This window comes from Scyliorhinus torazame, chromosome 2 (assembly GCF_047496885.1).
Source record: "Scyliorhinus torazame isolate Kashiwa2021f chromosome 2, sScyTor2.1, whole genome shotgun sequence".
In the NCBI taxonomy this organism is placed as follows: domain Eukaryota; kingdom Metazoa; phylum Chordata; class Chondrichthyes; order Carcharhiniformes; family Scyliorhinidae; genus Scyliorhinus; species Scyliorhinus torazame.
In genome coordinates this window covers 73,506,712-73,523,019 of record NC_092708.1, presented here as the reverse complement: position 1 = coordinate 73,523,019, position 16,308 = coordinate 73,506,712, and the positions used below count along the sequence as shown (strand labels likewise).

General features: G+C 46.1%; 2 protein-coding genes across 9 annotated transcripts in view; both read right to left on the bottom strand.

The window, feature by feature from the left end:
* LOC140388492 (nck-associated protein 5-like) overlaps nucleotides 1-16,308 on the bottom strand; it is a 1,019,364-nt gene that overhangs the window by 16,378 nt on the left and 986,678 nt on the right. The gene's annotated exons all lie outside the window — the stretch shown is intronic.
* Nucleotides 1-16,308, bottom strand: part of cd59a (CD59 molecule (CD59 blood group) a) — a 96,214-nt gene that overhangs the window by 79,491 nt on the left and 415 nt on the right. The window lies entirely within an intron of this gene.

Sequence of the window (16,308 nt, the reverse complement as noted above, 5' to 3'; positions counted from 1 at the left end):
CCATAATGAGAGAGCGTAAATATGAATTTGTGTCAAACCTTTGCTCGAACTCACAGTTGAGGTTCCTGACATTTTACCACCAGGTTTATTGGAGAGAAATGTGTATGTGGTCCCATCTCTCACTTCTTCATGCAACTAAAAAAACAGCAGCTCCATTATTATGTCCAGTAACAAAATGGAGCTTATACACCTTCTTCTTGTCATCAATTAAGTCAACATCTAGAAAATCCATTGCTAAAGTCATAGGTTACAAAAGGCATGGATTACAAAAGCAAGGAGATCATGTTGGAGTTGTATAGAACTTTGGTGAGGCCATAGCTGGAGCACTGTGTGCAGTTCTGGTCATCACATTGTAGGAAGGATGTGATTGTACTGGAGGGGATGCAGAGGTGTTTCACCAGGATGTTGCCTGCGATGGAACATTTAAGTTATTAAGAGAAGTTGGATAGGCTTGGTTTGTTTTATCTGGAGCAGAGAAGACTGAGAGGCAGCCTGATCGAAGTGTGCAAGGTTATGAGGGGCATGGACAGAGTAAATAGGGAGCAGCTGTTAGTTGAAGGGTCGGTTATGAGGGGACACAAGTTCAAGGTGAGGTGCAGGAGGTTTAAGGGGGATTTGAGCAAAAGCGTTTTTACCCAGATTGTGGTGGTGATCTGGGATGCACTGCCTGGGAGGGTGGTCATTGCTAGTTGCCTCACATCCTTTAGAAAGTACCTGGATGAGCACTTGGCACGTCTTAATGTTCAAGGCTATGGGCCAAGTACTGACAAATGGGATTAGGTAGACAGGCCAGGTGTTTTTCATGCATCAGTGCAGACTCGATGGGCCAAAGGGGCTCTTCTGCACTGTATTATTCTGTGATTCTATAAAGTCAGAAATATTTCAATTCACCTGCTGAAATTAACATCCCTACAGGATCAAGTGATATTGGCCAGGAAATTTCTCCCACTCCAACAATATGTCAATGGGGTTTTCACAACTTTGCCGGCAAAGTAATAATACCAAGGAGTGGGAATGAAATTTCCAATTATTGCAAAGCTGTGCCTGTGGTTTCACTCTATTCATACATTCTGCCATCAATGCCTCGATCTCAGAGTGCCTCTGTTGTTTTCCATCATTATGCAGAACAGAGCTTATGCCTGTAGCAGTAGCAGCTAGTCCTTCTGAGCATGCTGCAGGGGATGGGATGGGGGGGGGGGGAGAAGGCGGGAATGAACAGGCCCAGAAAGCATTGGTGTTCTGACAACAGCATCAGTTTGGATAAGGTCTCTGTAAGATTTAAAACCTTTTCTATAAAATCATGAATAAGATCACCATTAAACTCTAGAAATTTCATTACTACCTTCGTCAGGTGACTATGTGCCAGATTGTTCCAAAATTTGACATTATGATGTAGAAAATTTACATTCTAGCCAATACCAATGTGACTTAGAATCACCGAATGATACAGCTATCTAATTTGTTTCACCGCCCTGCTCTCTCTCCATAGTTTCTCTTAGCACATTTATTCAACTCCCTTTCGAAAGTGACTATTGAATCTGTTTCCCCAACTCTTTCAGGCATTGCATTGCAGATGACAACAACTCTCTGCATAAACAATGCTTTCCTCATGCCATTTCTGGATTTCTACTGCATTATGAATAATACTTTTGTCATAAGCTCCTTTTGCTATTTAACTTTCGTTTCCATGGGGGCGATTTAACGGAAACGTTTCTAAGTGTCATTTCAGGTGGGTTTGGCTGGGAGCTTCACCCGGCTCTGTTGGCAAGTTCCCCACCGCGATCAAACCATACTTAATTATCGTTTTGGGCCCCGAGTAGTTTCCCCCTTAGAATTTTTTTCATCACTGGGGAACTGAACCCGCTGACCAGAACGGCTCCTCAAAGATCGGGCCAGCATTTTGAAAGCTGGAGGGACCCTACACCCGCCACCCATGGGCAATGTCACCTCCACACACACACATAGACATGGGTATTCCCCCACACACATGGGCATTACCCCACACATCCTCAAATGAGAACACCCCGCTATAGGGTCGCTGAGTGCCCCCGCTTTTCAGGCCTTCCCACACCCCCTTTAGAATCCCCCCTTTCAGGACCCCCCCCATCTTTCACCTTCCCCAAACCTCTAGAGACCCCTTCATACCTATATTTCACCCCCACCCTTCATAACCCCCATCTCTCCTTCATGGGCTTGGCCCCCCTCAGGCCCTAACCATTGGCAATGCCATCCTGACAGGCTGCAGGCACGTTGGCCGCGGCAGGGTTGCAGTGCCCAAGGTGCTCGGGTGCCAGTGGGAGGGCCAGGGTCCCACCCTGCCCTGTTCCTGACCACACAGGGCCTCCAATGGTCCGGCAGACCCATGTCCCACCTGGTCCATGGTTGTGGACCAGTACTAATCAAGTAAAGGCCTCTCCCGGCATTTACTGGCCGTGTCTCGCCCTAGTTTGGGTATATCGCGTCCAAAATCCTTTGTTGCCCAGAGTGCTCTGGCATTGGACCCCTTTCCTCTCCCTTTCATGGGATTGAGTACCAAGCCCATCTCCCCTTTGAAGGTTTCCTATTGTGTTTTCCCAACTATTTTTATTCCAATCCACCTGGGCCAGAACCCTTTACAACTCACAAAAATGAACCCTCCTCCAGTTAATCATTCTCAAGCTTGATTGTTTCTTGTCCTTTTCCATAACTATTTTAAACCTGACACATGAATTCCCTCAGATAAAATGATGCAGTTCTTAACACTGCGGTAATGGCAAAAAATACTCGGCCTCATCAACATGATTCAGATAAGTAAAGCAGTAGATAAGATATGTCAAGCAAATGACATTAAATCATGGCCGATAAGGAATATATGCATTCAGAAGAGTCTGTAGGTTAAAAAAGAAAATACCATTTTGCTTTAAAATCATGACAAACACGGTTACTCAGTATAACAAAATGCATTGGTCCAGCATTGAAGATAATCTGCTGCAGGTTAATACCAGCACAATAATTATATCCACATGCTGAAAATATGACATTCTGCAATTATTGTTTTAATAAAAGTGTGGCTGTAAAAAAGACTACGGCACATTTTATGCTTCTGCAGAACGGAACATTTCAAATCAATTTCCAGTCCAAAAATTTCCCAGTGTTTGCTCGTGAAGATAGATTTCAAATGTGTTGGTAAAGGTGAAGAATGGTGCAGCTTTGTACTTTGAGCCCTAATTGGTGAAGATTTTTGAAAATAAAAGCAGACTTTGTTCTAGGCATGTGCATACAAGGGAAAGGTAGAATTTACTGTGCTTTGTGTCTCATTGGGATAGAACTGGCACCACACACAGGCCACATTAGATCATTCATGAACCAGTTGGATTATTTTAAACACAGTAGCTGCTTTTACGATCAATACCAGGTCTATATGATCTATACCGTGGATGGCACGGTGGCACAGTGGTTAGTACTGCTGCCTCACAGTGCCAGGGACCCAGGTTCAATTCTGACTTTGGGTGGCGGTGTAGAGTCTGCATGTTGTCTGTGTGGGTTTCCTCTGGGTGCTCTGTTTTCTTCCCACTGTCCAAAAATGTGCAGATTAGATGGATTAGCTATGCTAAATTGCCAAATGTTAGGTGAGGTTACGGGGATAGGGTGGGGAAGTGTGATTGGGTAGGGTGCTCTTTCAGAGGGTTGGTGCAGACTCCATGGGCTGAATGACTTTCATCTGCACTGCAGGTATTCTATGATTCTAATTGAATTCAACTTCAGAAGTGATCATATTCTGGGCTAGCAATCCAATGCAGCACTGTGCATCCATGTAGTTTGCTCACTAGAAGCATTGACTATTTAAAGTGGTACCACGATTACTATTGAACAAGACTGCAACAAATCATTACTGGATAAATAAAACAAGACTATAATTAGTGCAATTAGATTTAAACTACATTTGCTAAAAACATCAAACTTATTTGTTAAAAGTTATTCAATCAACACTCCTACATTAAATTTATATAATTGAATAGAATTGCTTCCAAAGAATCTCTGGAAATCAAATCAGAATTGCATTTCTTTGGCAATATGGATACCAAACTATGTCCACCTTTCTGAAGGCCCCACAGTTTGGTTTATATCAGGGTGCTGTAATGTGAGGTCCACAGAACTGATATCGGTTGGTGTTACCACAAACTCATCAATTTTGTTCAGTGGGTTGATTTTGTATTGAAATGTGGAGCTTGCTTTTTTCCTTAAACGTGTTTCCTGCAATAGTTAACGTGAAGTAGTGCGGGCCCCAACTAACACTACATAGGGGCCGGGATTCTCTTATCCTGGGGCTAAGTATTGACGCCGTCGTAAACGCCGGAGCGTTTTACGCCGGCATCACCTGGCCCCTAGGATCAGCATTCCTGCGCCGCACAGGGGGCCTGCGCCGCACAGGGGGCCAGCACGGCACTGGAGAACCTCTCGCTGCTCCAGCTGCCGATCCGGGCGTCAGAACGGGCGCCACAGGTCCGCACATGTGCGCTACGGCCGGCTCGAGTTGGCGCATGCGCGCTATGGCTGGCGCGAGTTCGTGCCTGCACGTGGATTGCCTTCGCCGCGCCGGCCCCGACGCAACATGGCGTAAAAAATATATACAAGGCCAAATGGTACAAACACTAATTTTGTGTTGGAGAATATAGTAATGAGGTGCAAACTACTGAGTGGACACCTGTTTCTGTTTCAAACAGACGGGTCTCTTAATACACTGACTGGCAATTGTGTAATTAACTATAATGGAAATGGTAATGTTTAGTGTTTTTTGACCAATTTAAACGATTGCTCAATTTAAACTGAGTCAATTTAAGTGACGGGGACTGTATCATGGTGGCTTGGTTTAAAGCAGATTAAGTCAGATATATCATTAGCTAGATATATGAACATACGTATATTTAGTGAAGCTTCGCCACTGAAGAAAAACATGTGATAACTGGCACACTTTCCATTTCTATTTATGTGTTGGACAACATTTATCCCTTAACGCTATCAGATAATTTATCCCATTGCTGTTTGTGAGATCTCACTCTGCACAATTAGCATTTCCTTACATTAGAATAGTGCATAAAGCACTTGGGATGCTAAGGATATGAAAAGTGTTATATAGGTGTATGAGCAGATTATTTTATCAGGAAAGGTTGGTCAGGTTGGGCCTGTATCAATTGGAGTTTAAAAGAATGAGCAGTGATTTTACTGAAACATTCAAGGTCCCTGAGGGGACTTGGCAGGGTGGATTTCCCATTGTGGGAGAGACGAGAATTAGGGGACACAGTTTAAAAATAAGAGATCTCCCATTTGAGATGGAGATGAGGAGAAATCCTTTTCCCTCAGGGGGTTGTGAGGCTCTGGACCTCTCCATCCCAGAAGATAGTAGAGGTGGGATCCTTGAATATTTTTATGGCAGAGGCAGATAAATTCTTAACTAACAAGGCAGTCAAAGGGTATCGGGTTAGGCAAGAAAGTAGCATTGAGGCCACAATCAGATCAGCAATGAGGTTATTGAATGGCGGAGCACACTTGAGGTGCCAAAAGGCTACTCCTGCTCCTAATTTGTAACTTTGTGTACACATGCAAATTTCTTTCTTTTCCCTCATATTTTGAGAGTTGGCCAATATGGTAGATAAGGGCAGTGCAGTCGACATTCTCTGCATGGACTTTAGCAAGGCTTTTGACAAGGTACCTCACGGTAGGTTGTTGCATAAGGTTAAATCTCACGGGATCCAGGGTGAGGTAGCCAATTGGATACAAAATTGGCTTGATGACAGAAGACAAAGTTGGTTGTTGAGGGTTGTTTTTAAAACTGGAGGCCTGTGACCAGCAGTGTGCCTCAGGGATCAGTGCTGGGTTCACTGTTTTTTGTTTTTTATACTAATGATTTGGATGAGAATTTAGGAGGCATGGTTAGTAAGTTAGCAGATGACACCAAGATTGGCGGCACAGTTGACAGTGAAGAAGGTTATCTAGGATTGTAATGGGATCTTGATCAATTGGGCCAGTGGGCCGATGAATGGCAGATGGAGTTTAATTTAGATAAATGTGAAGTGATGCATTTTGGTAGATCGAACTGGGGCGGGACCTACTCAGTTAATGGTAGGGAGTTGGGGAGAGTTACAGAACAAAGAGATCTAGGAGTACAGGTCCATAGCTCCTTGAAAGTAAAGTCACAGGTGGACAGGGGGGTGAAGAAGGCATTCAGCATGTTTGGTTTCAGTGGTCAGAACATTGAATACAGGAGTTGGAACATCTTGCTGAAGTTGTACAAGACATTAGTAAGGCCACACTTGAATATTGTGTTCAGTTCTGGTCACCCTATTATAGAAAGGATATTATTAAACTAGAAAGAGTGCAGAAAAGATTTACTAGGATGCTACCGGGACTGGTTTGAGTTAGAAGGTGAGGCTGGACAGACTGGGACTTTTTTCCATGGAGCATAGGAGGCTTAGGGAGTGATCTGATAGAGGTCTATAAAATAATGAGGGGCATAAATAAGATAGATAGTCTACATCTTTTCCCAAAGGTAGGGGAGTCTAAAATTAGAGGGTTATAGGTTTAAGGTGAGAGAGGAGAGATACTAAAGGATCCAGAGGGGCAATTTTTTCACACAGTGGTGAGTGTCTGGAACGAGCTGCCAGAGGCAGTAATAATGGCAGGTCCAATTTTGTCTTTTGAAAAGCATTCAGACAGTTAGAGGAAAGATGGGTATGGAGGGATATGGGCCAAATGTGGGCAATTGGGATTAGCTTAGTGGTAAAAACTGGGTGGCATGGACAAGTTGGGCCAAAGGGCCTGTTTTCATGCTGTAAACCTCAATGGCTCTATGTGCAGAATTTTGAATATATGTGAGCCAATGTTCAATGCAAATGGAGTTTAAGGTTCCTGAAACTATTTTCACGCAAGATCCTCAAGAGCTAGGAAAAGTGGTACGTTCAGCTCATTACTCTGAGCAGAATTTTCATCAGGTTGCTGAGTAAAGAGGACAGTGGGCTGAACTACTATGACCACAGTCCCCAGTAGTGAAAACTGCAATATTTTAAAGCAAGTAGCAAATCACTAGATGCCTCATTTACCAAATTAGAAATTAATCTGAATACAAAGGACATTTGCTGTCAGCATTTAAAACAAATCTAATGGTCTGAATTTCATTCGATGGCAGAGGGTTAGACTTCAATTTTTAAAGAAAACATATCTGATTTTTGCACTGGGAAAAGCGGTGGGAAAACAGGAGGAAAACATCAGGTGCTGTGCCATTGACCATGTACCTGACAAACTCCTTTATTTTTCTTTTTAAATTTTTTATAAATTTGGAGTACCCAATTAATTTTATCCAATTGAGGGGCAATTTAGCGTGTGCAATCCACCTACACTGCACATCTTTGGGTTGTGGGGGTTAAACCCACGCAAACACAGGGAGAATGTGCAAACTCCACACGGACAATGACCCAGAGCCGGGATCGAACCTGGGACCTCAATGCCGTGAGACTGCAGTGCTACCACTGCGCCACCATGCTGCCCGATACCTGACATAATTTGAACTGTCCCTTTCCTCCATGCTTTTACAGGCAGGCATAGAGGCATTGGTGGTGGTGGTAGGGGTGGAGGGGGGTGGACTCGCCCCACTCGCCGGAACTCAGTGCAGGGAGAGATCGGGATGCCATTTTTTTCTTTCTTTCTTTTTTATAAATTTAGAGTACCCAATTCATTTTTTCCAATTAAGGGACAATTTAGCGTGGCCAATCCACCTACACTGCACATCTTTGGGTTGTGGGGGCGAAACCCACACAAGCACGGGGAGAATGTGCAAACTCCACACGGACAGTGACCCAGAGCCGGGATCGAACCTGGGACCTCGGCGCCGTGAGGCAGCAATGCTAACCACTGTGCCACCGTGCTGCCCCGGGATGCCATTTTTAAATAGCACCCAGAACCTTTGACCCCTGACACGACCTCAACCCCAAATCCCAACTCGCCTATAAGTGGGTCCTCTGCACCCTCAGGGTCCAAAACCCGTCATGTGCAAAATGCCAACTTGGCACTTTGGCAGTGCTAGCCTGGCATCCTTGCAGTGTCCCCGCCATCTGGCAGTGCCACCTGGGCATTGTCAGGCTGGCACTGCCAATGTGCCCAGATGACAACAGCAGTGCCAGGGCATCACCCTGCTCAGAGGGCGTGTACCTGGGAGCTTCCAATCCCTGGGAGATTCCCACGAGTGCATTTGTGGAGACCAGTATTGAACGGGGCTCACCGGAGGTCTCCAAGGCGAAGGGGATAGATCCCAAAGCCTTGGTTACCTCAGGGAACTGCATATTAGAGGGACTAGCTGAGCGGGCTTCACATCGCGACATCGCGCGGGTTCGGGTTAGATCCCGTGAGATGTGGTGAGCTGGATAGATTCCAGGAGCGCGGCCTCCCGTCATTTCCCAGTTATCTTGTGCGCACTGCTTTTCAGGCCCAGCGTGGCCGGTAGATCGCGCTCGGTATCTCTGACACTACTGCTCCCTCAATGGATAATCCCAGCGCAGATTTTTGTACTCAAATCTCTCGAGTGGAACAAGAAGTTATCAACCCTGTGGTGTCAGTGACAAAATCAGACATGTTTTCTTTAAAAATTGTAGTGAGAAAAATTGAACCCTTTGCCATCGAATGAAAATCTGACCTGTTGGCAATTAGCTTGTCTGATCACTGACATTTTAGCAGGGCATGACGATGATAATTTGTATCACCAATGCTTTGATAATGAATTGAAACATTTGTATCAATAGCAGAGCATGTTCTCTGAATGCTTCACCTGATTCCCCAGGGCAGGTCGTATAACTGAGAGCGACAGTGTAGAATTAAGTTCGCCGCACAGTTAAGACCACATTTATTTAGCTTGAATGTCTTTGTTGCTTATTGAATGGTAATAACAAATCCTATGTGGTACCAGAAATGAAAGTAATTTATTGTGACTCGATTATGCTTCAGAAAGAAACAGTTAAAATCAGGGATAACCTGAGCTAGGAAAGCCAGCTCCCCTTATCCTTACTCTTTTCAGACACTATACTTTACTCAGTGTGATTACTTCAGTACTGATGCTGCAATGTTTTTTTTCCATCTTGCTCGGCTCCGTGTTACTGCAGCTGCAAAGTCATTTAAGATGAAAAATGTAAATACTCTGGGAATGCAACCACTCTGAAGGCTTTTCCCAGCAAAATGGTAGCGAGCTAGCAAACATACAAGTATATGAGACATCTGTGGGATTGCATCAAGGTTCAATACACCGCCAAATGTACCGCCTAACTACCACACTGATTAGCAACAATAACAGAGGCGTTGGAAACATTTGTCACAAATAAGATTTTCACCTTGTGGTCTGGGTATTCAGATCAGCCCACTCGACGAGAAACTGCCCAATTGTTATTTCATTCATTTCAGGATGGAGTAATTCAATGTTAGGAAACTAATGAAACCTATAATTGCAACAAAATACTGGAAGCAAGACTGTTTTGAAATAACAGGAATCATACAAGACGAGCCTCTGCAGCGTGGGTTGACGGTACAATGGTACTGAGGTTTACTTAGTGAGAAGAAAGAATCGCTCAAGAAGTAGTGAAACATTTAGCAAGGAAAAGGGACAAATTAATCCAGGTTAAAAGCCAAGAAGGATTTGAAAATTCATGGTATAGACTGAGTGCTGTGACAAAATGTCAGAAAGAAATCTGTGCATTTGGAAGTGTAATACATGTAGAGGATCAAGCCACTTCTGTACTGAATGCCCAAAGCTCATACATTGGCCCAGACCTTCCAGTCTCTGGAGCATCAGATCAGCCGTGCTGACCTCCATGGGAATTGCCTAGGAGGTTTGAACTTCTGACAGGCAATTAATTCCTCTCCTCTCCGGGACCCTCCACCAAACTCTCCGATTCTAAGTTAGAGTTGGAAACTTTGGACAGTTCCGTGTGACTTACCTGAATAATTACCCAGGAAACATTAGACAGAAAAATCCTTCTCTAATGCCTGGGTAACTACAGAACTGACCCCCCAATCACTCACACTGACCTCTGACTCCACCACGGCAACCTGACTACCTCCACTGAAATCATCAATGCCTCCCAACATGATCAGACTATCCTCCGACCTGACCACTTCATTACCCCACTGCGACCAGACCTCACAGAACGGCACGGTATCACAGTGGTTAGCACTGTTGCTTCACAACGCCCAGTGTCCCAGGTTCAATTCTGGCTTGGGTCACTGTCTGTGCGGAGTCTGCATGTTCTCTCCAAGTCTGCGTGGGGTTCCTTCGTGTGCTACGGTTTCCTCTCAACTCCTGAAAGACGTGATGATAGGCGAGTTGGACATTCTGAATTCTTCCTCTGTGTACCTGAACAGGGCCGTAGTGTGGCGACTAGGGGCTTTTCACAGTAACTTCATTGCAGTGTTAATGTAAACCTACTTGTGACAATATTAAAGATTATTATTACCTGATTACCCTCTACCACCTGACAACCCCTCCTGAGCTAACCTGACTTACCCCCTCGATCCAACTACCTCTACCCACCTAACCACTCACCCATCTACCACCCCACCACTTGCGACCTCACCCATTTGTCACCATACCACTCCACCCACATGCCACCCTATCTCTCTACCCACACCATGCTAACCTTCTTCAACCTTACCCAATTCCCTCACCCACCTTCCCCATTCATTCATTCATTCGCTCACCTATTCACTAACATTGACATTGGACCTTCAAATTTATCATGCGACAGCAAGTGCCAAATAAAAGAGGGCATGGTTTGTCTTTCCTCGGACACTGCAACACAGCGATGGAATTCTTTGTGGGACTGTACACTCTGGGTTTCTGAAGAAGCCGAGCTGGGAAGACCCGGCCAAAAATGAGGGATGCCGTTGGGGTGTTGAAAAGTTTGAGTGGAGCAGCAATCTGACAATCACTGCCGCTTCATACAAGATCTGGCTCATTATATTAAAAAGAAAAAGCAGCGACATAGTGAAGAAGTAGCTATTTAGTGGGCCAGATAAAGGCTACTATTGTATTTTGGGGTTTTTACGATTAACCTTTTAGACTATTTTCTCATCTCAGACCACACCCACAGGAAACTTATCAATCCCTCGACGAATGTATTTTTATCTATTCAGTATCTAGATCATCTTCAGCTAGCTGAGGGACTGAAAAAATATTGTTACTGTACTTTGGCTTATTAACATCACATGCCTTCCAGTCATTTACCTTGTCCGCAGACCTTTCATCCAAGACCTATAACTGGCAAACAGATTTATTAAATAGTAAATGGATAAGTGAACAGAAATAAAACACTGGCATGAATTTTGAGACTGCGTTAGCCATCAGCAGGATTAGCGACAAAGGGGCAAAATCCCACGAGAGTCGGTCAGCTCGATTCTCACTGGCGCGATAGTGTTTCCCGATTTTCCATGTTCCTCGCCAGTGTAACAACATCTAATTAACAAGCCCCTCTGCCAGGGCTACCCTGCTACCCCCCCCCCCCCCCCCCCCACCACCGAATACTAATTGCGTGCCAGCGCACGATTTACAACAGCAGCTGTATAAAAATGAGAGTTTGGCGACCTCACATCCGAAGGGGATGTCGGAGATGAGCACTCAGGTCACCATCGCCCTCCAGGATGTAAATTGAAGAGGGGGCCACTGGAGAAGACGTGGAGTACCCAGATTTGTGAAACTCAGTGGGATTGAGTCTCGGCATTTGAGGGGAGGGGGGGTTACTAATGGCCCTTCATTGCTGTGGATCTCTAGATTTAGAACATAGAACAATACAGCACAGTACAGGCCCTTCAGCCCACAATGTTGGGCCGACCATTTATGCTAATCTAAGATCAACGTAACCTACACCCCTTCAATTTACTGCTGTCCATGTGCCTATCTAAGAGTTTCTTAAATGTCCCTAATGACTCTGACTCCACCACCTCCGCTGGCAGTGCATTCCACGCATCCACCACTCTCTGTGTAAAGAACCTACCTCTGACATATCCCCTATACCTTCCACATCCTTCTAATAATGAGGCGACCAGAACTCAAGGAGTCTGTTGGCTGGTGGGCAGATAGTGCTTCTGGGGTCTCCCTTACTGAGCTTGTGTCAATATCTCCACTGAGGGATTGCTTTTCTCAAGTGGCAGCTGAAAGTGGGTGGGAGTCGGTGAAAACACAGGGTCGGCACAGGGGGCAACTGTGAGGTCCCTGGGTGGGGTCCCATGAATTGCATAGGCAGAGTGTGGGACTCCGACAAAGGAAGTTGAGAATGGCATGAGAGCAGAAGGGGGAAGGACTGCGAGAGGACACCTCAGAGGGCAGTGAGGCTATATGGGTATAGATCAGGAATAAGAAGGGTGCAGTCACAATGTTGGGGGTTTACTACAGGCCTCCCAACAGCCAGCGGGAGATAGAGGAGCAGATAGGTAGACAGATTTTGGAAAAGAGTAAAAACAACAGGGTTGTGGTGATGGGAGACTTCAACTTCCCCAATATTGACTGGGACCCACTTAGTGCCAGAGGCTTAGACGGGGCGGAGTTTGTAAGGAGCATCCAGGAGGGCTTCTTAAAACAATATGTAGACAGTCCAACTAGGGAAGGGGCGGTACTGGACCTGGTATTGGGGAATGAGCCCGGCCAGGTGGTAGATGTTTCAGTAGGGGAGCATTTCGGTAACAGTGACCACAATTCAGTGAGTTTTAAAGTACTGGTGGACAAGGATAAGAGTGGTCCTAGGATGAATGTGCTAAATTGGGGGAAGGCTAATTTTAACAATATTAGGCGGGAACTGAAGAACATAGATTGGGGGCGGATGTTTGAGGGCAAATCAACATCTGGCATGTGGGAGGCTTTCAAGTGGCAGTTGAAAGGAATTCAGGACCGGCATGTTCCTGTGAGGAAGAAGGATAAATACGGCAATTTTCGGGAACCTTGGATGACGTGAGATATTGTAGGCCTCGTCAAAAAGAAAAAGGAGGCATTTGTCAGGGCTAAAAGGCTGGGAACAGACGAAGCCTGCGTGGAATATAAGGAAAGTAGGAAGGAACTTAAGCAAGGAGTCAGGAGGGCTAGAAGGGGTCATGAAAAGTCATTGGCAAATAGGGTTAAGGACAATCCCAAGGCTTTTTACACGTACATAAAAAGCAAGAGGGTAGCCAGGGAAAGGGTTGGCCCACTGAAGGATAGGCAAGGGAATCTATGTGTGGAGCCAGAGGAAATGGGCGAGGTACTAAATGAATACTTTGCATCAGTATTCACCAAAGAGAAGAAATTGGTAGATGTTGAGTCTGGAGAAGGGTGTGTAGATAGCCTGGGTCACATTGAGATCCAAAAAGACGAGGTGTTAGGTGTCTTAAAAAATATTAAAGTAGATAAGTCCCCAGGGCCTGATGGGATCTACCCCAGAATACTGAAGGAGGCTGGAGAGGAAATTGCTGAGGCCTTGACAGAAATCTTTGGATCCTCGCTGTCTTCAGGGGATGTCCCGGAGGACTGGAGAATAGCCAATGTTGTTCCTCTGTTTAAGAAGGGTAGCAAGGATAATCCCGGGAACTACAGGCCGGTGAGCCTTACTTCAGTGGTAGGGAAATTACTGGAGAGAATTCTTCGAGACAGGATCTACTCCCATTTGGAAGCAAATGGATGTATTAGTGAGAGGCAGCACGGTTTTGTGAAGGGGAGGTCGTGTCTCACTAACTTGATAGAGTTTTTCGGGAAGGTCACTAAGATGATTGATGCAGGTAGGGCAGTGGATGTTGTCTATATGGACTTCAGTAAGGCCTTTGACAAGGTCCCTCATGGTAGACTAGTACAAAAGGTGAAGTCACACGGGATCAGGGGTGAGCTGGCAAGGTGGATACAGAACTGGCTAGGCCATAGAAGGCAGAGAGTAGCAATGGAAGGATGCTTTTCTCATTGGAGGGCTGTGACCAGTGGTGTTCCACAGGAATCAGTGCTGGGACCTTTGCTCTTTGTAGTATATATAAATGATTTGGAGGAAAATGTAACTGGTCTGATTAGTAAGTTTGCAGACGACACAAAGGTTGGTGGAATTGCGGATAGCGATGAGGACTGTCGGAGGATACAGCAGGATTTAGATTGTTTGGAGACTTGGGCGGAGAGATGGCAGATGGAGTTTAATCCAAACAAATGTGAGGTAATGCATTTTGGAAGGTCTAATGCAGGTAGGGAATATACAGTGAATGGTAGAACCCTCAAGAGTATTGAAAGTCAAAGAGATCTAGGAGTACAGGTCCACAGGTCATTGAAAGGGGCAACACAGGTGGAGAAGGTAGTCAAGAAGGCATACGGCATGCTTGCCTTCATTGGCCAGGGCATTGAGTATAAGAATTGGCAAGTCATGTTGCAGCTGTATAGAACCTTAGTTAGGCCACACTTGGAGTATAATGTTCAATTCTGGTCGCCACACTACCAGAAGGATGTGGAGGCTTTAGAGAGGGTGCAGAAGAGATTTACCAGAATGTTGCCTGGTATGGAGGGCATTAGCTATGAGGAGCGGTTGAATAAACTCGGTTTGTTCTCACTGGAACGAAGGAGGTTGAGGGGAGACCTGATAGAGGTATAAAAAATTATGAGGGGCATAGACAGAGTGGATAGTCAGAGGCTTTTCCCCAGGGTAGAGGGGTCAATTACTAGGGGGCATAGGTTTAAGGTGAGATGGACAAGGTTTAGAGTAGATGTACGAGGCAAGTTTTTTTACGCAGAGGGTAGTGGGTGCCTGGAACTCGCTACCGGAGGAGGTGGTGGTAGCAGGGACGATAGTGACATTTAAGGGGCATCTTGACAAATACATGAATAGGATGGGAATAGAGGGATACGGACCCAGGAAATGTAGAAGATTGTAGTTTAGTCGGGCAGCATGGTCGGCACGGGCTTGGAGGGCTGAAGGGCCTGTTCCTGTGCTGTACATTTCTTTGTTCTTCGACGAGTGCACTCAGAATTAACCTTCACCTTCAGGCTGTAATGTGCATCCTCAGGGCATGAGCGGTCTGGAAGGGCAAAACCACTGGTTATGGAGGCTAGGCTATTAGGGAATAAAGTCAGGGTGGCTGGCTTATCAAGCTGGGAGACTCTTTTAATCTGCAGCCCATGAGAGCAGGGGGAATTGGGGTATCATCGAAGGCTGAGGGTAGCTGCAAATTGCTGTCTTAACATGCATCATCAGGTGTGTCTCATCTGCTAGAGGGAATTGGTTCCCTGACCCTGAGCTGGATTCTTCCCAGAATCGATGTTCATGCGGGAATCGTGCCCGGCGCTGCTCCCGCAATTCTCTGGTCCCCGGAGAATCGATTACGCGGCTGGGGGGCCATTGACAGAGCCCCCCCTCCCCAGCGATTCTCCTGGCAAAACTGTCCGAGATCCCGACGCCGCGGTTCTAACCACGTATTGCTGGTCGGGAACCTCGGGTGGCATCCACGGCCGCCCTGGTGTGGGGCGGGGGGAATCGAGCACATGGGGGACCTCATGGGCGGCTCGGATCCGCAGGCGCGCGCCATCCTGGGCGGGGGCTACATTGTTGATGTCAGTCCGCGGTCCGAGTCCGCCATGGCGCACGGCGCGGCTGCTAGAGGCCACCGCCGTGCGCATGCGCGGACTCCTGACTGGAAGTGCGGGGGCCTGTATCTGCAGTCAGAGCTGCAAGAAGCACTCCGGGGCCCTGCTAGCTCCCTACAGGTAAGTGAATCGCTCTTGACTTTTTTAAGAAAGAGATAACCCCATTTTTGGAGAATCCAGCCAGTTCACTTCTTTTTGTAAAATAAATTTAGAGTACCCAATTAATTTTTCCCCAATTAAGGGGCAATTTAGCGTGGCCAATCCACCTAACCTGCACATCTTTGGGCTGTGGGGGCAAAACCCATGCAAACACAGGGAGAATGTGCAAATTCCACATGGTGACCCAGTGCAGGGATCCCTGACCCTTTCTTGATGTATCAATTGTGCCAATTTGGTCAGTCTTGCAACATATGAGTGTGCCACTAATTGGTCCCCAGTAGTTAACACTTTGTGAGCTGAGCCCCCAAGCATTGAACTACAAGGCATACACTCACCTTTCCATAACAGAGAAGTGTCAAGATGTTGCCAGTAATGCTAGGTGGGAGAGTAACAGCGCTCATCAGTTATCCTGCTCAGGACATGATGGGTGGCAGCATCTTGTTCTCTCATGAGGTTAGAACACAGGCCACTTGAATGCCGTCAACTGCACACAATCCTCACCCTGCACGTGATGCTGCCGGGGCTCTCAAGGGTCAAGACGCTTATGTCAGGTGCAGTTG